This window comes from Columba livia, chromosome 2 (genome assembly GCF_036013475.1).
Source record: "Columba livia isolate bColLiv1 breed racing homer chromosome 2, bColLiv1.pat.W.v2, whole genome shotgun sequence".
Classification (NCBI taxonomy): Eukaryota; Metazoa; Chordata; class Aves; order Columbiformes; family Columbidae; genus Columba; species Columba livia.
The window spans coordinates 122,867,009-122,892,799 of record NC_088603.1 but is presented as its reverse complement, the minus strand read 5'-3'; the positions used below and the strand labels follow the sequence as shown (position 1 = coordinate 122,892,799).

The 25,791-nt window shown below is 41.1% G+C and overlaps 1 protein-coding gene across 10 annotated transcripts in view; it reads right to left on the bottom strand.

Moving 5' to 3' along the window:
- The window catches only part of FAM110B (family with sequence similarity 110 member B), a 128,765-nt gene that overhangs the window by 11,371 nt on the left and 91,603 nt on the right, over positions 1–25,791 (bottom strand). For 6 of the 10 annotated variants that reach the window (XM_065053600.1, XM_065053598.1, XM_065053597.1 and 3 more), the window contains one exon: positions 6,746–6,813. The exons of 3 other annotated variants lie outside the window; for them this stretch is intronic. The gene's annotated coding sequence lies outside the window, so the exon portion shown is untranslated. Of the gene's footprint in view, positions 1–6,745; positions 6,814–6,897; positions 7,400–25,791 lie in introns of those variants that run through there. One more of the 10 variants, XM_065053602.1, reaches the window with a different exon arrangement.

Below are 25,791 nucleotides of genomic sequence, written 5' to 3'. Positions count from 1 at the left end.
AAAGTGAAAATAAACATTTATATTACACATGCAGCGTGTCTCCCAATGTGGCCCTTGCAGTCAAAGATTTGAGGACCCACAATGAGGTGACTTCAGTATGTTCCTTCATAGCTACTGCAACAAGGCAATGTGGCTTCCCTTTGGGATTTGGCCCCTTTCTTCATGGAAACCTGTTAAAGCAACCTCAGGCTGAGCACTCAAAACTAATGAACGCTGAAACATACACATCTAGGGTGGCAGATTCTGTAGGGAAACGGAGTCTCGGTGTTCACCACTTAAGTGACAGCAGTGTTCATAAAAATCTTGGGTAGCTGATATTTAGGCTTATATCTCGCCTCAAAGCGCTAGTGCTTCTGCCAGTACTTTTTTTGCTTAAACTAATGAATTGAGAACCACTTCTGAGCTCGTCTGTCTGGATACTATACCCCAGCTATGTTCTGAACGCCAAACCAGATCAAAATCTGGACACTTTCCCCATCTCCCATATTTGACTTCCATGGTTCCCCATCTCCCACATTAAACCTCCATGGAGAGGAACTGTTAGACATCTAGAAGAAACATGAGAACATAAGACAGGAGGGATGTTCAGGGGAAGAGGCCCATGGGCATAGGTGCAGCCCTGATGTTTCTACCAACAGGCATGCACACAACTAAGCCTGATGGCTAATTCCCAAGCTGTACAGGAACCAGAGATTTCCGTACCCATCTTGCTCATTCACAATGTCTCATCAACAAGAGGGCCAACCATGTCCTGGGGTGCATCAAGCAGAGCATTGCCAGCCAGGCGAGGGAGGTGATTGTCCCGCTCTGCTCTGCACTGCTGCGGCATCACCTGGAGCACTGCGTACAGTTCTGGGTGCCATGGGATAAAAAAAGATATTAAACTGCTGAAGAGTGTCCAGAAGAGGGCTACAAAGTTGGTGAAGGGTTTGGAGAGGAAGCTGTATGAGGAGTGGCTAAAGTCACTTCAGTTTGGAGAAGAGGACACTAAGAGGAGACCTCATCGTGGTCTACAGCTTCCTCACAAGGGGAAGAGAAGAGGCAGGCGTTGAACTCTTTGGCAACCAATGACAGAACCCAAGGGAATGGCAGGAAGATGTGCCAGGGGAGGTTTAGGTTGGACATTAGGAAAAGGTTCTTCCCCCAGAGGGTGGTGGACACTGGAACAGGCTCCCCAGGGAAGTGACACGGCCCTAAGCCTGACAGCGTTGAAGAAGAGACTGGACAACACCCTCAGACACATGGTGTGAACTGTGGGATTGTCATATGCAGGGACAGGAGTTGTACTCAAACCTTGTGTGTCCCTTCTAACTCAGGACCTTCTATGATTCTATGATTATCCAGCAGGTACCCATTGGCCCTAAAAGTGCAGTCAGGGATGATGAGGATGACATCCTCTGCTTGACTTGGAGTGCAGACTGGAAGCAGGCCTTCCGGGTAGACACACAAAGTACAACACTATACTTTTCAAAGGTTTCCATTTTTGAAAAATAAATACTTGCAAGCTTTCCTTAAACTAAGGGAGAGTAAAAAAGCTCACATAGGGTACCTGGCAAGGAAAATGCGTTACGAACCCTGTTCTATCTAGTACAATTAAGTAATTTCTAGCAAGTAGGACATTCCAGCTGAAATCAGAAGATCCACTCAATATTCTGCCAGCTGGGTTCTTCCTCAGGAAACTTGTCCCAGTTTGTGGACTGGGGATTTGATCCATTTCCCATTTCTCAGAGTGCAGCACTCTCTGATCTCACGGACATAAATGGATACCTGCTGCTGCTGCCAGCTTGTTTTTGTGGGAAAAGAATTACCAGACTCTATCATAAGATGCCAAAAGCCCTGAAATCTCAAGTTGCCATGTTTAGACACTTAATTATTGAGAAAAGTTTTCTGAAACTGTTTACAATGAGAAATATGCTAAAGGAACATAGTATCATGGCTATAAACAGATTTTTTTTGAGAAATAACAAACCCACAAGGAAAATAGCTGCAGTTAGACATTCCCTTGCAATTACTGCAAAACTCCAGAAACTCCAGACTGAAAGTAAACAAATACAGAATCATAGAAAAGAGAAATAATCCCAACAGTTTATGCTATGAAAAAGCCAAAAACCATAAAGAGCTGTTAGAAGTGGAAAAAAAAACCCCATACTTAAAATTTCCTTTGCTTTAGTCAGAGATTTAATTACTAAGAGAGACTTTAAAAAAAATGTATTTTCAAAGTTTCAAAACAAAGCTTAATAGCATATTTCTCAAGTTTCTTACCCTTCGTGAAAATATATTTGAAAGAAATAGTGCACAAGTATATGGAATATTACTTATAATGCTTAGCAAATTTGTACAAGCAAGAAAACAAAGTCATATAGATTATACATATTTAACTGCTTTTTCTGTCAGGTTAACAGCTTACTCTTGTTATATGGAAAATTATTTTTAATAAACTCTATACACAAACACATCCCTTTCACCTCTCGAAATAAATATTAAAATATAGCCAAAGAATGCCTTTTACTGATATTAAGAACCTACAACACGACCTTTAACAGCCAGTACAGAAGACACAATTAAAAACCGAATATGCTAAAACTAATACCATTAGAAAAACGATAACGTTCAGCCAGTGAGGTACAATAGAGTGGCCTAATTCTGACAATTGAGGACTTTGAGCCACTCCTCTGATCAGCTGTGGTGCCCTGTTTGTCAGAACTCTTTGAATTAAACAGCCTTTTCTGTAACATGAGATCTTACTGCAGTAAGGTCAGCATGGCTACTTAAAAGTAATTTCTATACCGTGACTGTTCTGAGTTAACACCATTTCTAAGCATTGAAACTTTATATATGTAAAATATTGGCCAGTTATTTTTTCTTAATTAAACACACCATAAAGGTTTGGACTATGTAAAACCAAATCTGTTCTTTTTAAAATAATAACATCAACAAAAACAAACCACATGTGATTTGCAGCAATGTTCCAGGGCACTGCAGCCTTCAGAGCAACTCCATGAATGCTATCTTTTATTTTTGACTGGTACAGCTGTGTTTTTCTCTAGATAAGAGGACATTTTCCCATACCACAGGATAGTTCATTCCCCTTTTCTATGACCTTAAGTCTAAATGTAAGCGGTGTTAGAAGTCAAGAAAGAAAACGAAAGGAGTGCTTTAGGTGTTAGCTGTTAGAATACACTGAGTATATTTTCCTCTTAATTGCTGTATTGGAAATACACGCACACATAATCCATATGATAGAACTACAGATCTTCACAAACTGTCCACAACTTGTTTGGCTGAAGATGAATATCCAGTTAGCTACCTGTTAATCAGGATCCAAACTTTTATTTAATATCCAACTTGGATGCTCAAAGTGTGTTTTCATATTACTGACATTTAATTTAAAGGTTCTTCACTAAACAATGTTCTTAGGAAGACACTTTTAAGAAGTCAGACTGTCCAGACTCTGCACACTGAATGGTTTTCACACACCTGAGGGCCCTGATGAAGGTATGATGATGGTGAAAATTCTTCCTGGACTCAACTTTTAAGAAACTGTAAAAACCTCACTGTCTTAAAGAAAAAAAAAAGCTGAGCTTTATCGAGTCACAACCGATGCATTTAATCAAGTGGAGATGGCTGCAGTGCAGAGAGGGTTGAGGCATCCCAGCTCCAGGAAAAACAAAACAAAGCAATGCAAATCAAATCCAAACAAACACAAAATCAAACCAAACCAACCAACCAAAAAACCACACCAACCAACCAACAAAAACCTGGAATTTGGATTGTGGGGACAGACACAAGTGAGAAACGGCAAGACACAGGGAGGTAGAGGAGAAAGGAAATTACTAGGAAAAGAGAAGAGAGGAAAAGGTGTTCGGAATGGGGAAGGGGCACCGAACAGTGGGTTGTGAAGCTGAAATAGATGACAAGGGCAGAGAAGGATTAGAGGTAAAAGGAAGAGACACATCAAGTGCTCTTCCTCACCACCTCCCTCGCAGCTCCTACATCCTGCAGAGGAAACAAAACCAGCGTAAGGGTGCAGTGGAGAAGGGTATCACCCAGTGAAACTTCTCATGAAACAAAGCTCCCCTCAACCCAGGCCACTTTTGGGTTGCAGTCGAGAGATATGTCCTCTCTTCTCTCCTGCAGCCTCCCTGCCCAAGGCAGACTGTACACTGAGCCCCTAGCAGGCCAGCAGTGGAGGAGCTGGCACTGGGATGGTTGGCAGGAGGACATCGCAGAGAGATACCACCCTTTGAGTCCCACACATTTTCAAGAGGAAAACAAACAGTGAAGGGAATCCAGTCAACCAGGAACACCAGCCAGTCAATCGAACAAGCACTGAGGTTTGCTGTAGCCTCCTCAGTAGATACAGTTCTTCCTTTTGGCATCGCTTCAGCTCGCTTTCATGCGCTGTTTGTGTGCCGAGACATGCAATAGGTTTGCACCTGGGGATTCCTGAACTAGGGATGCTCCCGACCCTGTGTCCTGGCTTTGCTCCCTCCTGGCTTCTTGTGCACCTGGTGAAGCTGGAAAAGTCCTTGACTACCCAGCAACAATGAAAATATCAGTGTACTATTAACATTCTTCCCATACTAAATCCAAACCATAGCACTATGCCAGCTACTAGAAAGAAAATTAACTCTATCCCAGCTGAAACCAGGGCACCGTGTCCTCAAAAGTGCCTTAGACCATTGCTTAAAAGTTTGCTAAAATAATTTCTCTATTCCTATTCACCCTTATAGTATCACACTACCTCACCACCGTTATGTATCTGCTCTCCTCTCAGACCTGTGAGATGCAGCCACATTAATTGGTCCTCCATCTCCTCTAAACAAAGCAAAATCTCCAAAGAGGGCATTAAATAAAGGATTGAGTATGATCGACCAAAGTAACAAGCGAAATTTCTTCCAAATTCAGAACTTGGATACAAGTATCCCAAGCTTGTAGCTACTGCTTTGCCCCAATAAATCGTTACTTTAGAGATTATTATCAGCAAACTTTTAAAGTAGGTAGATCTAGAGAAACTGAACTTGAATGTCACAGTGCCAAGCTGCCTAAATCAGATAAAAAATGAGATACAGCAAACAAGGTGCGAAGCCTCAAGTGAGGACACATGGTGCCCGTTTATTCATCTCCCCGTGTCTGCTGCGTTCAGGTAACCTCTCCTCAGGGTCAGCTGCCTTGCCAGCCCTCTGTCCCCATCACTGCTGGGGAATCGAGTCCCTCCGGTGAAGATGTCCCTCACTCATCAGCACCAGCTCATCACTGATCTGGAGTGGTTTCAAGATACCCTCTAAAAGCTAATAAGAAGGGAGGGCTGGCTGTGTCACTGCAGCCAGGACCAAATGCTGCTTTCATCATAAATCAAGGATCCAGTCTTTGCGGTTTGTGAAATGAGCAATATATTTACCACAAAACTACAGACCTCCTGGAGCATCTGTACAAACACCAAACATTGAATTACCTTTTTAAGAAGGCAGAAATGAATCCCATATGGAGTGACATCAGGAAGGTAAAAATATGAAACATGAAGGTGAAATCAGTGTCAGTCAACTTGTGACCACAAAAACTAACACAGATCACTTGCACGGCTTTGAAAGCTCCTGGTGTTAGTCCTCGGCAAGGCCAACACAGTTTTGCTGCCTTTAATTTCATACTACAGCATATCTGGAATTTCAAGTTCCCAGTTTCCTCAGCTGACAGAAACGGCTTCTGAAACAATTCCTACATTCTGGGAATGGATTTTTACCCTTAAATTAGCCATGCATAGTCTCAGACTTAATATTTTTGTCCTGAAACAAAACAGCACCAGTAATTGTTAATTTAAGACCCCACACGATGCAAATGTACATTCTGGAGCCAAATACAGTGATTGGAAACAGAGGAACATTAAACACCTTCTGCTGAGCAGAATTAAACCCAAATATTAGTAAAGCATGTTGCTGATTTGATACATGACACATCAGACATTGATTACTGTGTTTTTTCTTCGCTACAGTGAAATACTAGAAGTACCCTACTAGTCTTTCATGAATTGCACAACCACTGGTACACACGTACAACTCCTGTCCCTTCCTGCCCTCTTGGGTTTTAGCTGTTTGCCTCGTACTCACCACAGACAAGACTACTTGATAGATGACATTCTTTCTATTCCTGGTACTAGATTTCCCCATTTTGTTTAGAAGTTTTAACAATGAATAAAAGACACTTAACTTTAATGCTCATTTCCTGCTCAGACCTTGACATCGGGCTCAGAGCATTGTTGATGGACTCAGAGATGTTTAATCTTTCTTCTGTTTTTGAGTGCATTAGTAATAACCAGATAAATAACAGAAAGCTCTGGAAGACTAAGGCTAGAAGCGCTCACTTGCACTGAAAGTCTCCGTTATAAAAAGTTGAATCAATCTACTGAATGAAAAGACTGTAACCGAAGCACAGGTTAGGAATAAAGTATGGGAAATATCCTGGAACTACAGGGCTGTTTGCAAACAGGACTTTACCATGTTGACACATACACCGTTGCGCAACTGAGGCCAGCAGAAGCAAGCCTTAATCTTTCTTAAACAGTACTGAAGTATTTATCTGCAACTAATGAAGCTACCAACCCAATTGACTAGTCAAGGAATAGAAATTCCTTACCAGAAAGTACATCCCAGGACAGCAGAAAAGGACATATTAAAGTCCTTCTAAAATTGCCCTGCTTTTATCAAACCCAGGAAAAAAAAAAGGAGGGCATTTTAATTCAAAAAGCTACCTGTAAAAAGCGCGATGCCAAACTGTTATCCACGCTCTGAACAGAGGAATGTAATGCTCCAGGGGATTCTGGAAAAAAAAAGAAGAAAACAAAACATGAAAGAATGCATTAAAAATCCCAACAGAGCAGTTGCAAGGCAGGTGCACACACACCAGTGCTGCTGTGATGCTGGAGGTCATGGAAACTGGACGTCCAAGGCTGGTCCACACCATGAGAAGGGAGGGAAAGAGCCACAAGGCAGCCACAAGAGCAACCAGGGCTATTTCACACGAAAGAGGAGATTAGTCAGGAAATCAGTGTGGCTGAGCACCGGAAAGGTATGGCCTGTGTAATAATAACAACTAATTAAAAAGTCATTTGGGAAGCCTCAGAACACAAGCTCACATATGCCGCAGTATCCAAGGTGTGAGACGAGACGCAGCCATGCTGTGGTGATCAACATAAAAATGCAAACAGGGCCAAATTTCAAAATGACATTTTTAATTCACTGAGGAAGCATAACATAAAATTGTGCATTTTAAGTTCTTGCTACAGATAAACAATCCTTTTTGTTCTGGTTTTGGATATTTCCAGAAGAAGAAGAGAGAAAATACTGTAAAAACAAACAGACAAAATCCACCCCAACACTCTATTTCCATGATACAGCTTTAACAGGGTGTGGAATCAGTGTCAGCTACTTTGCAAGTAACTGAGGAAAAATATCAACATGTAAATGTTAGTGTTACTTCAGAGCAGCTGCTATTAATAGTTGATTTTGACATGAAAACACAGAATTTACAGTGATGAGCTTTTTAACTGACCTCCCATACTCAGAGTTAAGGTCAAAGAGCAAAAAGTTCATTCACTTAAAAACCTCCCACACCTCCCTGCTGGGACCTAGAGAGAGCTGACAAGGTATTTTCCAAACTTACAACAACTGTGTCAAAAAACTAATAATGAATTTTTATACCTCTATCAGGAATTAGCTATTTACTTTTCAAGACCTATTTGAAGTGATTATTCATGGAAGAACCATAATGTTTAACTGGTGGCACAAGATTAGTAAAAAAATATGAATTTTGCTATTTTTTTTATTAGTCCCCTTGTCCCCTTTTCTAAAGGACTTATTTTAAACATCACTTTCTTAATCAATGGCAGTAGCGTATTTACAAAGCACTACTCCTGCCTAGCCAATTGATACATCTTTTGTTTCATACGCGTTATCTTCTCCTTGTTATTTTCAAAATAATTAGGAACGTTTTTTGAGTTTAAAGTAGTTACTAAAATCCATGCAGAAAAAAAATCCAATCCTCTGTATTTTATGTCACTTGCTAAACATATTTGTATATATCTTCACAACACAATAAGCTGACAGAAAACACATTATTTTAAAATTTTGAGATTACGTTCCTGTTATTAAGTACTTGTAAACACAATAGTTAAATGAAAAATAAATCATTGTATTAGTTTGGGAGGAAAATGTCTCTGCTGCAGGATGCAGCCTTCCTCAGCACATTTTTACGTGCAGGGGGGCACGGATGCAGTGGGAGAAGCAGTTTTTCTAACCCTGCGATGAGGCTGGTGACACCCAGCTGAAGGGTAGAAATACCAGGCTGAGGAAGACTTTCCAGCACAATGTTTTTTAGGAGAGCTCTAAAATACAGAAAGCATGTAAAGGCACACACCAAAAAGTTTCCTTCTTCCCGTATCAACATGCATAGACTTTTTTTTTTTAATTGATACAAGCCTCACATATATATATGGTTAATTCCAATACTAGCAACTCAAATGAACGTGAAAACTACTCATGAGGTACTAGCTAGACACAAAAATAAATACCTTCAAAATTTTAGCATGACTAGAAAAGATTCTATCATATCCTCAAGATATGTAACACTTATTTTAGATCATCATTCAACATCAATAGGGACCAACACATTTATGGTGTGACTGTTAGTGCGAACTATATAGTTGAATATGTTCTTGTTTAGTGAACAGCAGTGTATACTATTTAAAAAATGTGTCTATTGCATCTTTTAAGTGCTAGAAAGAGGTCATGGTAATAGAAAGTGCAAGTATTATTCCTGGAGTAGCTCTCATATTATAGGTTGCCATAATCCTCTGGCTCCACAATAAACACAGTGCTCCAAGTCACAAGGGTTTCTTGAGAGGGTTTACATTGAACTGTGAAATCACCAGGAAGGGACACACCACGTGGGCTTCACTGAGCTTGGACCTGGACCCACGACAGCAACATCTGAGGAAGATACACAAACAATTCTCAAGCAGATTAATGCTCTGTAGAGTTTTTAAGCGCCAGTGGTTTCAGCATTCATGCTACAAAACAAAACACCAACAACTCAAATTAGCATCCACAAAACGAGCACACAGTGACAAAACTGTTAATGAATGAGTCTGACAGAGTAATATGGGAGTCAGACCAAGTACTGTGTCAGGTCTTCAACATGATAGCACGATATTCTCCAGTCCACACATGTCATCCATAGGTGGGATCAACCAGGAAGCATCACTGCAGACAACCACCTGTGAGGGCTTGGGTGCCTCCACTAGAAAGAGAGCAAATTTTCAGGCAGGCAGCACTGGATTTTGTAGGTGCAGGAAGAAGAGCCCAAGGCAGAGCCATACATGAATTGCGCTGTTTTAAATGGGTGAACTGTTCTGGTAACTGACCTCCACCAGCACTTTATCAGTCTAAGATAGTGCCCTTCAGTGACACATTTCAAACTTCTTGATCAGCACAACACCCTTAACACAGCCGAGAGGGACCAGGTACACTACACTGAATATTTTTAAACATAAACATGCAACTGCAAGAAGAAGTGGAGAAAACATAGAATATAGCATAAATCTCAGAAAACACCTGAGTGAGGGCTTGTTGGGACAGCTAAAAGCATCAAATCCTCCTTTCCCGATTCATTATACTGTTTTAGTGTAAGAGGTGTCATAGGAATATTTCTCAAGTTCTAATTGCTCATGTGTGTTTGGAAAACCTCATTCCTTCTGCATTCACTATGCCAGATCTCTGTCACAAACTTTTGGTTCCCCCATCTATTATATCTACTTGTATGGCCCAGCCCCAATACAGAGCAACCCAGAAAGGTCACCACCAAATAACATGTGCTTGTCTTCTCCATGAGGCAGAAGGAAGGTGATAAGGGAACAGCTGCACTTGTCTCCCTGGAGAATTTGTAGTACAAGATGTCACCAGCCTTGGCTTGGAAGAGCCCACGTATTTGCAACTAAACCACTACCAAATGCCTGGCCTCCAAGGAGGCAACATAACTTATGGTTGGCAAGGAATATAGTTGATTCGCTGGTACTTTTAAATTATTTCTTGGATTTCTTCCTGGACCTGGAGGCTGAGGATTTAATTTCTCTTGCAGATGTATGGTTCAGATGAAAATACAGCTAGGCATGTTGCCATGAAGTGGTACACTGGACACTAGTAGAGTCTGAAAATGTTTGCTGGCGTGTGCAGCTGTCAAGAGCTCAGTGCTTCTTTCTGGTGATGTGCAGACCTGCTCCCTGCAGACAGGGTACAGCAGGGGATCCCCATCGGCAGGGCTGCCCCAGCCTGCACCATCAGCTGTGCAGTTACCACTCCATTTATTTTCCACTGCCACTCTTTCTTACATTATTTTTATCCCATTAAGGAACTTAACGAGGCAAGTGCTAACAGATTCGTATCACCTCAACAGGAAAGACTGGTCTCCGCAATCCTTTGATTCAGGAACAATAAGTGGTCCCACAGAACTCCTCCTAAAAAACAATAATAGATGTGCTGATGCAGTGTCAAAGACATGGCAGCTGAAATCTGTGCACAGAACTGATCAGTCACCGGCTCTTCAACTAGAAGGGTACGTGGGATGTAGTTCAACTCTGGCCTCAATGTGAATCCTTAAAGCAACTGTCCTTATTTTCCAACTATCTTGAAAAAACTCCCAAAATTAAAATAATAATAATAATTGTAAAAAAATTTAAAGAGAGCAAAGAAAGAGATACAAATAAGAAAAAAGACTTTAAAACATCTCAGGTCTTAAACAGCACAAGGAAAGCTTCTCTCAGACTTCTCAAAATCACAAAAATCCATGAAACAGAGCCATGTATACAAGGCAGCTTATGTCCTGAGCTTCAGCTGAAAGATTTAACCTACTCTGTAAGGGCAGAAGATGTCTAACATCTAGACAGGAAGCACCCAAACCAAGATAAGAAAATATGGACTAGAGTCTGACTATAAAAAATATTAATTTCTTCAATGTTTTTCAAATGAACCGATTATATGGGCGTGAACTATGACATTCTTCTCTGAACTGAGGTTTCTCTATAGCTTTTTTCGCTATAAAATCCCACAGCCTAATTCAAATTTCTCCCCAAAAAATCCTTCTGAAATGCCTTGAAAAAAACACTCCACAATGGCCGGGCAGCTGGCACGCTGCAATTGCTCATCACCCTAATTCCAACAGTCTCTCTCATCTGCTGGTGAAATCAAGGTCAAGTGAAAAACATTAACCACCACTATAAGGAGATCTGGGGCTCTCAGTTTTGTAGGTAAATAAATTCTACACATTTCTACCATTTTTCAGATTTTTTTTTAATTATTTGGCAAGCAAAAGGATATGCAAACTGTTCAGGAGGAGCAATGCTCCTTTTCAAGGATGACTGACTTAAGGAAATCCAAACCCAGGCTGGGTGCTGGCAGGACTGAAGCTCTCCTTCTATCTTTACCAGGACATTCTAGTAATGAGCCATGCTTAGAAGACATTAAATAATATTTATCTCCATAACAGGCTAGAGACCTTTACGACTAAGACTTACTGAAATGCAAAAGTAACTTACGAAAATAAAGATTTCCTTTTCTTTCTGGCTAGTATCCTTCTTTCTGTGGATCAGCCTCATCTCTAAAGGCACCTGATCCTTCTGAGGTTGCATACACTTCCAGTCAATGGGGCCATAAAACTCCACTTTGTCCCACCAGTGGTCCCTTCAGTTGGCTGCTTGTCAGTTCAGCATCCTTAAAATAGAAAGCACTATGCTATGAGCAAAATCACTGTGAGTCCCAGATCACCGAGTATGGTGATCAATATTGCATATTCAGAATTTCAGAATCTCCAAGGAAGGAATGACCAACATGTCTGCCATGCAAGCAAGATACTGCTGAGGATTTTAAAAGGGAGAAAGAGGCCAGCCCAACATCCAGATTTCTTATTTGAGATACATCTGAAGAATGAAAGAGACACCTGGCCCTGGATACTATCAGCAGAGGGACATAACTCATAATGAATTCTCAAATGCATTGCCAAGGACACATCTTCAGCATCTCTAAACTGAAAAGCACGGTGAGCCTCACGCCTGGGGTGAGCAGACAGGCACCATGGGGAGGATTCAGGGAGTGTATCCAATTCTCCACACTTTTACTTGCTGGAAACTGGGGAGTTTGCTTCTTGAGCCAGAATCCAGCTTTTCCTTAGATATCCACAATCTGAGAATTGCCAAAGCTTATCTCAGTTGAGACTCAGATATATAAATCTGAATGAATAACAATTAAAACAAAAACTGTTTCCCTGGCCTGATGGAAACTGAAATGAAAGAAAAATGAAACTAAATAATTATAAAACAAATTCCAAGTAGGCAACATCATGCCAACTGAAAGCATCTTGACTCTGCCCTCCTTATGAAAAGCTAAAATATTTATACCTAAATATACTCTCCATAGCTGTTCTGCTTTTTGCTTTCATGAGGTTCATTGAAGTCTTGACCCTGAACATTAAACCCATAGAAACACCACAATAAGAAAAGTGAAAACCACACACTCAACTTTATTTGAACTATCTGGATGACAACAAATCTTAATCAGGATACCACACACTAACAGGTGCAGACACAGGGAGAGGACCACAGCCCCTGCTCCACTGAGGAGCACACAGAGCATGTAATACAGCCCATGCCTGGAATGCACTTGCCTTTTCAAAAAAGAAATATCAACAAAACACACATAATAGGGAGAAGCAAAACACATACACACAAAACCCCCCAGAACAAACCCCAAACAAATAAACAAAAAGCCCAAACCAAACCAAAACCAAACAAATAAACCATGAGATAGTTCCAGAGCCACAAAAGCTAAACTTTTTAAGAGGATAAAATTCATCTTATCACTGGCCTTTGCCTGCAAGAATCATGGGGAACCTCTGCTGGCTTTGCTATTGCCACCAAAAAGTGACTTCAAAGGTTTGATGGTTTATGTGAAAATATATCTGGATGTGCCACATTCTTATCTCACCCAAAAAGCGTACACAGTGTTTTCCACAACGGAATTCTCCATTTCCCCACTTCCACAGCTGTGTTGGTTTTGTTTCTGTGTGTGTGTGTGTGTGTGTCTTTTTCTTTTAAAGCCTCACAATATTTATGATTGACAAAAGCCTGCAGGCAGCCTCTCACTCTGAGAGTTAATCTTGAATAGATGTTTCTGCACATCTAATTGTACTCAGTTTTGCCCAATCTACCACAAAAGAAAACCAATTTTTGAAATGAATAACTGTAGCTGGAGCACTGTAACTGGAGCACGTCTGAAGCATATTACCTTTCCCAACAGTTACTGTATATAATATAGATATAAACCTATTTTTATAAACAGACACATTTTTGCATAAATTTTACAAAAATGCAAATTCAGGTACTGAAAAGGTTAGGCCCAGGTTTTAATGGAAATGGTTAGTTAAGCCTAAATTCACAGACTTTGTTCATCCTTTCAAGAGGTACTTAGCATCATCAAGTCAAACTGTGATAATGAAGAAGTAGGTGCTTGGAATCTCTGAAAACCAAATGTAGCAATTCAAACGAGAATGTACAAAGGTTAAGGGCTACCTTTTGAAAAACTGGACCTCGCAGTCCTTTGCTGCATGAAGAAGATACCATGGAAGATGTAAGGAATATAGTCCATTCCTCCTAGTATCTGCGGTCCATCACCCTTGGCAGCAGATCATACATATCTGTTACTAACACCTCCTGGTGGAGAGGTGGAGATGAAAATAAGACTCAGATACATATGCGCTTTAGTACTGAAAGGGGATTCTTGCTTCCTCTCTACAAAAAACCCCCACCTTTGATTTTTATGCAGTTACCTAGTTAAATTTCACTGTGCATATTAAGTTTTCTGATGTCTAGCTGTTTTATGTTCAGTCCAAAATCAAAAGAAAACACACACACAAATAAATGCCCCTTTCATTAAAAGAAATCAAACTAAAAAATAAGACGAGGTTTGTCATATGTAAAGATATCCCCTGCTCTACTTTGCTTGTTTCCTAAGTTCAACCAAGGAAAAGAGATCATGCACATAACTCCTAACTAGGTCACAAAGTCTACCTTCTTAATGTTTTATTCATGCACCTTGTAAATGAATGCACATTATGTCAAGTTCCAAAAGGACAATCATGCTATGAGCACCAGCTCTTCAAGAATAGGTCAATATTGTGTTGGTTTTACTCTATTTCAAGGAGGGAGAGACAGATCTCATTTCTGCAGTCAGTGAGAAATAACTACAAAAAATAAAGTTGTCAATCTCTTGACATACTATTAGTTTTAACCTATAGTCAATAAATAGTCCCTCAATGAGTATGTGGATTATTCCAGAGTAACTGTCAAAAATATTTACAAGATGAAAATGTTTTGTCCAAAGTCTAAATTCGCCCTATAGAATTTACACATACATTACGTGACAATTAACAGCCTGCACATCAAAAAAAGTTGAAATCTACTGCTTCATATTACGTATTCTGAAAATCATAATGCTTTAACAATATACATAAAAAAGAACTACGTGCAAATTTTCAGCTGGAAGAGAATGGATATCTCTAAAAATTCCATTAGAATTCATAAAGTGCCTTAGCTCACAGGTCATTAACCTGGATGTTTACCATATGCTTGATCCAACTCCTTAGGATCTTTCCAAGCTGATACCTTATTTCAGGCTGGTACTCATAATACGCGATTCACTAAAGATTCTGAAATTCTATCTTGAATTTTATTTTTTCCCCCCTCTCCTGGCCAGAAAATGTTGGATATCGACACCACACTCAGCACTGCTGAGAAAGAGCCTTTACAGAGGTTAAAAGCAGACTCTGGGCACTGAGCCAGGCTCCAACTGTGCTTTGCCCCGCTAAACCATGTTTGGATTTGCTGTGAGAGTATACAGTATCTGTATAAAGGCTCTTGAAATGCCAGCGGCAACCTAATCTAGGGGGGAAAAAAAAAAAAGGAAGCAGCAAAAGACACTGTTTAAGAGACACTTTTCCACTTCAGTTACTAACAATGTGATTTACACCTGGATCCTGGATCTGGAGTAGCATCCACCTTTTTGCGTTGGATGTTTGCATTTGACTGCAGAATATTTAGTTTTATGCTAGGTAATGCATTTTAAGCTCTTCGAGAAAAAAAGTCAGGATCAAGGATTGTTGGATGAGGGTAGTTGTAAGAATGGACATTGCAATATACAAAAATAACTGTGCTAAGAAATAACAGTTACTTTTTCCTATTACCATACATAGAATTTGGTGTGACATCATAGTATATGAAGCCATCTGAAAATGTTACTTTTTTTGGAGATGTTACACAAAAAGATAGAAAAAAAGGGAGAGCTTAAGGTCAGTTGATATGAAAAAAACAAACAAACAAACCAAAAAATACCCATTCTCTGGATCAACATCTGGAATGTAGCACAGGAAAAAGCAGCCTCGTCCCCTAGACACGCTGCCGGATGCCAGACCCATACGGACCCACCAGTGTGAGGTATGGGACTGGGGCATTGGAAGTCTGCAACTGCCTGGTGGAAGGGGACACAGACACAAATGTGCTCAGAGAGGGAGGGGAGGCATCAGACAGAGCTGCAACATGTGAAATTCTGGCTTTATACAAGAAAAATTCTTTTTATTGTCAGGGAGGTGAAACACTGGAGCAGAAGACCAGAGGATCTGCTGGACCTCCATCTTTGGAGATACTAAAGACTGTCCCATGCATGGTCTTGAGCAACCTAGTCCAATGGGACTCGATTTGGGCAGCAGGATGGACCAGGTGATCTCCAGGGGCTCCCTCTGACCTACATGATTCTCTGATCTCACCTTGTTACCTCTGTTTCAGTAGTACCAAAAAATCGGTGCCTCTTTGCCTCACCCTGTCCACAGGAGAGACAGTAATAAATATCACAATATACGTATTAAAACTCATCACCATATATATCCATTCCTATCACTCCTTTTTTTCCATTCTTGAAAGACAGACATTTGCTTCTCAGTATGCACCAGGAATTTCATCTGCTCTTCTGCTTTTTGCAACTCTTGGTAATTTAGTTGTCAACAGCACACAGAATAGAATGACTTGAGGAAATCAAGAAAACACGAGGAGGCAGAACAAGGACCACCTAGGGAAAAAAAAAAGCATTCTCTCTCTCCTTTTTAGCTGCACATACCTGTAACATATTCAACAATGTAGTCAGTTAACAGATAGTGCTGTGCAGGACCTCTTTGTGTACAGCATTTAGGAATCAGTTCAGCAAAGGGCTGAGAAGGACGAGAAGCTGCTGATGCCAGTGTTTAACTGTCAGTAGAGGCTAAACAGGGGGGGTTAAGAGGCTGTGCCATTCTGTGCAAGTCTGGCTGGCATGTTGTAATATTCAATATGCTACCAGAACCCCAAATACACTGTACTGGTGATAACAGATATGCAGGAACATGCAGTGACACATAGAATTTGTTGGGACAGAACCAAGTGACGGGTATAACAAAAACTGCTATTCAGAAATGGTCTAATCAAATAATATTTGCTGATGCCACAAAACAGGTACTAGGCAGGGAAATCACTAAAAGCCCCATGCAAAGTTCTGTGGTACGTATCACCTCAACTGAACTAGCCAGTCTGATAATCATGATGTGATCTGCCCCCTGCAGCTCATGGAAGACCATGTTTAGGCAGAACCGTGCCACGATTTTGTCAAAAGAAAAAATGCAAAAAAATCTTTGCTCTCTCCAATGTTTCTACCAGCAGTACAGGCAAGAACATACAAATATTTCTAGTGATAGAACTCCGAAGCCCTATTCCTATCAAAGAGTGACAGAGATCATCAAACACATTTTTTTCTGTTTAGTGGAAATAAATAACAGTATAATTAGAAACTGGCAGAGAATAAACAAACCAAAGCACCTCAGCAAACCCACGCAGAAACTGGCTAATTAAATAAACTCCCATTTTTCACAGCAAGGATGCCTGGAATCTCAAGACTGTAAAACATGTGCCAGTCTTCCCCCATTTCATTTTGCTTAAAGCAGCTCTTTTTCTTCAGTATCCCAATCAAACACAAACTACATTTTACAAACATCCATCTTAACAGATGAGCAAAACTCCATAATGAAGCTACTGAAATCAAAGTACAACCCGCTGATGCTTTGTGACACGGCTCCTGGGAAACACTGTTGGGAGATGGGAGTCAGTAAAGAAGCAAGCAGCTGCGCAGCTTGAAGGTGTTCTGTGCAAGATCTCAGGGTCTGGATTCACATCTATCTTATCTACTAATTACTAATGCACATGAAGCAAACTTTGCAATGGTAATACCGATGTTCTCACTAATGAGCCTCCAGATGTTTTTATGCTGCAGATGTTGTCCATGATGTCTATAAGCCATGGCGCTACAGATGTGGTTTAAGGTGGGTAAGGTTTCCAACTAGTGTCTCTGCACTGCCAACAACCTCTTTTTCAGTTCATTTTCTCATCATGTTGTCTATGCTGTCCTTACTCAATGTGATTATTACAACAGTATAACAAGAACCCACTGAAAAGTAGTACTTATGCAGATGGATGTTTTACTTTTAACATTTCCTACAAAAGAACAAATGTATATGACTCCTGCCACTGCATCTTAGTCTTCAGGTTCCAGACATTATTTCCAGGTCTTAACAAGGAAGTTATTACTATGTTTACACAATAAGAGGTGATGTTAAGGATTAATAACATATATGTAACGTTTATTAATTTCATACTGACAACTTATTTGCATTTATAAGCTATATCTCAGTTACAAACACAACACAGCTGTCCTCCACTAGTCACTGCAACCATGCTGCTTTCATCCTACAATCCCTCCATCAAAGCTCATGGCAAAGAAAAGCATGACTAATGTAAAACGCTTCACTTCTGAATCGCTGTTTTATAAGTTATGGCAATACTACAGCATCCACAAGGTATTAATTGCAGAGCACTGACCTAACAACTGAGTTCTCCTTCAGCAAACTGCATACCTGGTAGGGCCAAGCACCACCAGAAGAGGGATGACCAGACGTGGCATGTGCCCTCCCAGCTATTTCGGCTGTCCGGGATGGGGAGGTAGATGTGTGACGCTGGTGGATGGCTCACCTGTTAGACAAAACCAGCTTAGGGTAGGACAGCTCTGGGAGGGGGCTTTGCTACCACAGCTCTTGGCACAGCCAAACGCTGGAGCACTTGTCAGGCAAAGCTGCTCACGGCTGTGACAAACCCTGGGTGCAGCTCCCGGAAAGAGGGAGCAGAGAAAGGCAGCTCAGCCCAGCCTAGCCCAGCTCATCCCAAGTGGAGGGTGCTGCCTGCACTGAAGGTCAGCTCCTGTTCCCTTGCCTGACAACAGCAAATCTCTTCATCGCTTTGCAGTTCTGGGAACAGAAAATTGTCTTGTGAAATGACGATGTCGTTTACCATTATTAGCATTGTCTTCAGACAACAAAACATTATGTCGCAGTTGCTGTGGGATGACAGCAGTGAATACACATTGAGTCACCCCACATCAATTTAAATAGCACAACTGTGTGAACACACATTCTTTAGGTAAATCCACACACACACTCAAAAGTAAAAATAAGCAGACCTCCAAGGAAGAACTCACTTTCTACAAAATGCAAAAGCAACCTTTGCTGCTGTGCTTTTACAGCTTCAACAAACATGTGGCAAAGGGCCCAGTAAGACCACTCCTATTTTCTGATGTGGTAGTAGACAAAGCCACAAAGTACACAAAGCCACCCCCAAAGGGTTATGTCATTAAAAACGTATGTGCCTAAGCCTGGCTTTATTTAGTGACCTCCACAGCCCAAGTGGAGACAGTACCTGCAAGCAGGCACTCAGCATCACAATATTGGCAAAGAAATTTTGGGTTCTCCTCCCCACTTCAAATCTGAACAGCACCTCCCAAGATGAAAAATCACTCCAATATTTTTTCATTATGTGTAATAATGTACCTCAGTTATGTTCAATCCCATTCAGAGCAAGAGATATCCAGAAGATTTCAAGTTAGAGCACAGGGAAGCTCTCACAGTTGCCCAGCTATTCACTCTTATCACAGGACTTGTTGTGCTGCCAATACACCACACACCGCTGATACCAATGCACATTCAAAACAAAGCAAACAACTGCTCTGTGTTCAAAACTGTCCCTGTTCCTGCCCCTTTACTGAACACTAGGATTAGAAACTGGAAAAAGTTCAGTTTCTATACTTTAAAATGAAACTACAGAGGGCATAGAAGCTTAAAATGAGGCATACATTTTTTCATATTACACCTCTGAAACCACCTCCGCAGTCTTCTTCACACCAAAGCTGCACAGCTGCCTGAGGGCACATTATTTTTACACTTCCTAAAACAAAACCTCCCACATCTAATGCTTCTGACATGCAACGAGATATACTCCAACCAGGCATCGTCATTATGAAAGGATTTTGCTATCATGCACACTCTCGATGTCGGGCACTTGAACAACTGCCCTGCCTGATGAAAGAATGACTTCAGTACAACATGGATGCAAGGCATGTAAACTGAAGTCAGCAGAGTATTCATACCACCAAGCTTCAGATACCTTAATTCTCTCTCTTTAGAAGGAGCCCTGGTATGCCCAACCTGAGCTCCTGTCCCTGCCGTGCTTGTTGGGGGAACTTTGCTTCCTCTCCAGTAATTCCTCATGGACAAGAGCAAGGGAAAGAAGTCCACAGCTGCCTGGCAGTTCTAAGGTCAAGTTAGACAACATGACTAAACAACACAGGATATAAAAGCATTCCTTTCAAGTGTAGATCTGGCTAGAGTAAAAATAACACTAATAAAAAGCCTTGTTTTTTTTTCCACTAAGTATATCTGAAGGGGACTAGATATCACAGGCAAGTCCCTCCCTCCCTTGAAACAACAGCACCTACTGGAAAGACAAGTGATTTTCTTGCCTAACTGGAAGGAAGACTGGGTGTCAAACTCATTTTCCCCGGAGGCCACGTCAGCCTCGCAGTCGCCTTCAAAGGGCCGAATGTCCTAAAATTACATTCGGCCCTTTGAAGGCGACTGTGAGGCTGACGTGGCCTCCGGGGAAAATTAGTTTGACACCTCTGCTGTAGATCACAGCTTCTTACAGATACAGAATGCAGGCAATAACTAGAAATCTGAAGGATCACATTCCCTGCCCGCCGCATTTGAATCCTTACCCAAGTTTCTGCAATTGCCTAAACATTAACATTAGACAAACAGTTAGTGCATCTTAAACCACACTTGAGGCCCTGTGGGAGCTGGTGAGAGGAGTGGGCAGTTGGCCACCTCACCAGGGACCAAGGTGACAGAACATGCTATTGTTACAAGTTGCTTTTATCCTATGCTAATTTCCCCTTCTTCCCCTAGCAAGACTCTTGTGCATCTGTGCAACACAAGCCCCGTTATCTCTGCTGGTCCAAACAAGCACAGCACAGTGTCCCTTCCAGTCTCTGTGTTATATACAAACTCAAAATAACAGTGTGTCACAGGTATCGTGACTGCTGGGGCTCCCTCGGGTCTGTGTCATGTGGGATGTGTGGTGGACAAAGACAAAAGCTTCTGCAGTTCTCCCTTCTTCACTCAACAGCAATCGAATGCCAGGCAACATCCTCTGGGCATGGGAATACCTGGGAACAGCGACACTGGATATGCTCAGGAAACCATGACCTGGTAAAGAAGGACAGCATGCTACCACCACCAACTCCTGGCCCTCTGAGAGCTTATTATATCTCACTAAGGAAATTAATGCAACTTCAAGCTCACTGAAACAGGGGAAGGACTATGGCAGAAAGAAATTTGTAGGTCTTTCCTGCAGAGTCGCTCCCACCCTTATGTTGATCATTCTCCAACCTGGTTCCTCCCGCTGGAGACCACTGCAAGCCCCACGGGCAGGTCACAGGCAGGCTGGCTGTCACCCTTGCAAGTGGCATCCCGCTCTTTTCAGATTAGACAATCGAGACAGAAATCACTAGCAGTGAAGAAAACTAGTCTAAGTTACAAAGTAGCACAGGGATCACAGGCAATTTTAATACGGTATTCCTGAGCCAAACTATTAACTGGTCTCACATCACTACCACAAAGTGAAGGGAGCAAAGTTTCTGCACAGGTTGTTCCAGCAGTCCAGCACAAACTTGCACCAAGATCACTTAAACAACACGGCAGTTCTATTTTACGTCGCTAAGCAGGTGAATCCTTCAAATGATACCATGGAAAATCTAAATAAAACCTAAAAATTTCAGTTCAGACTATTCCCTCTCCTGCTTGACCCCAGGCTCTTTAAACAAGGAGAGGTGCAGAGCTCTTCCAGAAAAGCCAGCTTTCTGCGACTTACAACTTATCCTTTGGAGCTCATGAGGAGGCTTGTGCTCTAACCATGTGAAAGCATTATCAGTTGTTATTACACTGTTTCATGCAGATGCAAATCTTCTATTTCTGGATTGTCTTCCCTCTGCCCCCATCTTTTATTTCCTTCCCCCCCCCCCCCAGATATGAACATAAACGTTCAGATTTATTCCACAGTTCAAGAACAATGAAATTTTGGTGAAAAAAACATCTAAGATGACAAAATGCCCGGTGCATTAAAAAATATTAAAAACACCAATTGTTTTATTTCACACATTAAAACCTAGAGTGAGTGTTAGTAGCCTACAGAAAATTAAAGCTTTGTAAAGCCATATTTGCAACAGAACTTGAAACAGCCCCATCTATAGCCTACGAAGTGCTGTTATAATACAAATCTTAAAAGCGTTGAACTTCAGTGAATTACGAAACTCAGCACTTCCCCTCTTTTTTAGCTGTAATCTCATATGGAAAGTGGTTACCAACAAAGCTGCCTGCCCTTATGTTGTAAAGATGTTATTAGTTTATTTATTTATCTTACAGCTGTTATGAAATTTAAAGTGACAAACCATGCACTAAATCACTCATTTAGTGAACTTTTTTAAAGCTTGAATATCATTATGAGTTCTGGATTAAAATATGTGGCTGAAAGCAAAAGGAATAAGAAAAACAGGAGCTAGTAGGTACATGAAAAAAAAAACAGGTTTATAAGTTTCATATTTTAAAATGTATGGGAGGCAAAAGACAACAAGAAACAAAAAATCTGTTTAAGCCACAAATTTGGGCAGTAATGATATGAAACTTAAACTGAACAACTGTCTATGGTTTATTATTGCTTTTTTTTTCTAGTTTCTCTTAGATTTCTGTATTTCCTGCAGGACTTCAGTAAAAACACATAGTATGCTGTTCTTAGGACAAATCTGGTCATGTTCTTATCAGTAGATCAAAATAAAATTTAACAAGTATTAATTTATACCTATTTTTCACAATGCACAAAGGTGAACAACTACTGGTATTTCTGAAGAAATCCATGTTAGTATACGTTCAAGACCTAACTACATACGTGCATTTCTCTTAAGCATATGGAAGTACAATTCCTTGGGAAAGGGGAAGAACCCACAAAACTGCTAAATAAATTGATATGTGCTACATTTTTACAGTGAAGCATCAAATCATATCTATGTGACAGACTCCACCTTTTTCAAGTGATATCATGCATGCACTGGAGGATTAATATCCACCAGCCTATTATTGAAAATTTCTGTAATAATTTGTGATTTTTTTTAATAGTATGTTACTAATCCGTGTAAAACAGGTTTGTCTGGTTTTTGTGTGTGTTTTTTTTATATTCATTTATCTTCTTTCTTTCATCATCAGTAGCTAGAGTAGAAAATGAATAACTGAAAAGCCATATGTGGCCATTAATTTCAGTATTACATGAAAAAACTTAGAACTTGAAAAGAGATCATTAGAAATACCACCTTTTTTCATTACATATACGTATATGTGTCAAATGCGTGCTTATCATTTTCTGTTTGGTTTTTTTTCTAATATTTTACCCTGAACTCCATAAAAATCACTGCTTTTCTCCCCAGCATACTGTCCAATTCCTACATGGAAAGATGAAGATCTTAAGTACTATGTCATTGTTTATAATACAAAATATTTGATAAAGAGTAAACGGAATTTACCTCATAGCAGGGGGAGATAAATGACAAATATCAGAAATACTGCCAGAGATAGAGAGCAAAGACATTCATCAAATAAGGTATTTAGTTCCTAGATTAAGATATGAAAGAATGAAAATAACAGAGGATCAGCACTTCCACAGATGATTTGGAGAGAGCAGAACAAAACATTTCTATACCAATTAAAACTAAAGTATATTAAAACATTTCTAAACCAATTAAAACACACCTAGCCATCAAATTATGTGCAACTTGTCAGTTTTTCCTCTGTGATGCAAATTGAATCTCCTTTCCCCCAAAAAACTCTTCTTTTTTAAGACCTTTTCTGGATCAGTTCCAGGGGAACAGTGAAGCGCAGATGAGCTAAAACAAGTAACCCAACTTATTAAACACACTGCAAGACTAGATGCATATGGAAATGAAATCTCCTACTCCCAAGCAGATAGACTAGATATGTCAGTATGTTTTTGCCATCTCTGATATAAAAATAAGTGTCAGCAAAACCCCGTTTAAATTCCTGCAAGCCCCTGCAGGAATGCTGCTGTTTTCCTTTGGACTGTTCAACCAGCACAACCACCCAGAAACTTCTCACAGTTGAGGGAAAAAAGTGTGTGTGGGGGACCCATCCCAAACACTTCTATTGTGTTCAAAACCCCCACCAAAACAACCAAAACAATTTTTCTTATTGTTTAGATGGACCTTGCAAAAAATATTCCTGGGTCATCGCCACTAAGCCACGGTTTGTCCCTTGTCCAAGAAGGGATGACAGGATCCCTTCCCTGGGGTGCTGGTGCCATCACTGGCAGAAAGGAAACAAGTCAGGAGCACTCTGCGGCCTGGAATTAAATCAAAACATATCTGCTTTTAACACAGCAAAGGCAAAACGAGGCGTGCTTCTACAAGCTGCATCTTACTATTCCTGAAGAAAACCTCCTTGGCTTTTTCTGCTCTGTATTTTTCTGTGAGCAGGCATCAGGATCGGCATGTGCGGGGGCTGTTGCCAAGTGCTCCTAAAACTCGCACTCCTACACCTCGTACGTGTGTGCCTGTGCTCACGCACGCAGAAAAAAACAGCGGCAAACTGTGGCAGCCGTGACCCAGAGGAAGCACCAAGCATAGTCGGCCACCCGCTGAATCCATTTGTGCAGACTGCAAAGATGCTCTCCAGCAATCACTGTGGGCAACAGCAAAAAACACAATAAAAAAAAGGAGCTTTTTCAAAAATAATGAAAAAAAAAAATAATTGGAAATGTTTTGCCTTCAGGCAGCTCTCTATTTCTCCTCCCACCCAAAAAAGCTAATGTTTTGCTTCTGTAACTGACTATTATCTTTCATATACACAAATATAATGATCCCATGCCTGTTCTAGAAAGTGAATAAATTGAACTGCTGAAACACATCCCAGTCTAGGACCAAAATGCAAGCTCTTGTGCATCAATCAAGCTCCTCAAGTAAAACTCCTCTGTTGTTTTTTTTTTTATTTCTTTGTCTTGCTTTCTCTAGTTGCCTCCATTTCATTCCACATTTCTGATATCCAATTTTCAGCAGATTAAACTGGCAGAGACCTTGCTCCTCAATAAAAGCACTTGTCGGCCTGCAACTGCAGCAGACAGACAGGCCGCAGCCCGAGGACGCTGGATCAGCCACAGAGTACGGAGCATTTCAAATTTAGGTCACTCGTGCTGCTCCAATCCCAGGGAATAGTGACGGTGTTTTTCCACTTGTGGCTGTTTTCCTGCTGACCTATCCCTCAAATGAGGCAACAATCCCAATGCAATTTAAAGAACAAAGTGAGCACATAAGATATTTAATGCTGAAGATATCGGGAAAGGGTCAAAGTGATAGTGGAAAAAGAATTAACTTTCCCAAAGTCTGCCCCTGGAGGCTGAAGGTGCAAACACTAGCACTGCATGAATGTTCATCCTACAGCCGGGTTCATTGCCTGCATGACCAGGACACATCGGGGGGACCGACGGCAGGCAGAAATTGTCGCCACGTGAGGAAAAGCAGAGCTGAGCCAGCAGCACACGCGATAAGAGTTATCTGTGCTGGAGGCTTCCCGCTGTGGCGCCGGCACCTCGGCTCAGCGCTGACAAACGCCAGGGGGGAACCAATGCAGAGGCCGCATCTCAGGAATGATAAATGTGACGCTTCGGGCACTGGGGCTGTCAAACTGGCAGCATTTCTGCAAATGAGTCACAGTATCACAGTATGTTTGGGATTGGAAGGGACCTCAAAAGATCATCTAGTCCAATCCCCCTGCTGGAGCAGGAACGCCTAAGTGAGGTTGCACAGGAACATGTACAGGTGGGTTTTGAATGTCTCCAAAGAAGGAGACCCCACAACCTCCCTGGGCAGCCTGTTTCAGTGCTCTGTCACCCTTACTGAGAAGAAGTTTTTTTCTCAAGTTTAAGTGGAACCTCTTGTGTTCCAGCTTGATCCCATTACCCCTTGTCCTATCATTGTTTGACACCGAGAAGAGCCTGGCTCCATCCTCATGGCACTCACCCTTTATATATTTATAAACATTAATAAGATCACCTCTTAGTCTCCTCTTCTCCAAACTAAAGAGACCCAGCTCCCTCAGCCTTTCTTCATAAGGGAGGTGCTCCACTCCCTTCATCATCTTGGTTGCCCTACGCTGGATCCTCTCTAGCAGTTCCCTGTCCTTCTTGAACTGAGGGGCCCCGAAATGGACACAATATTCCAGATGGGGTCTCACCAG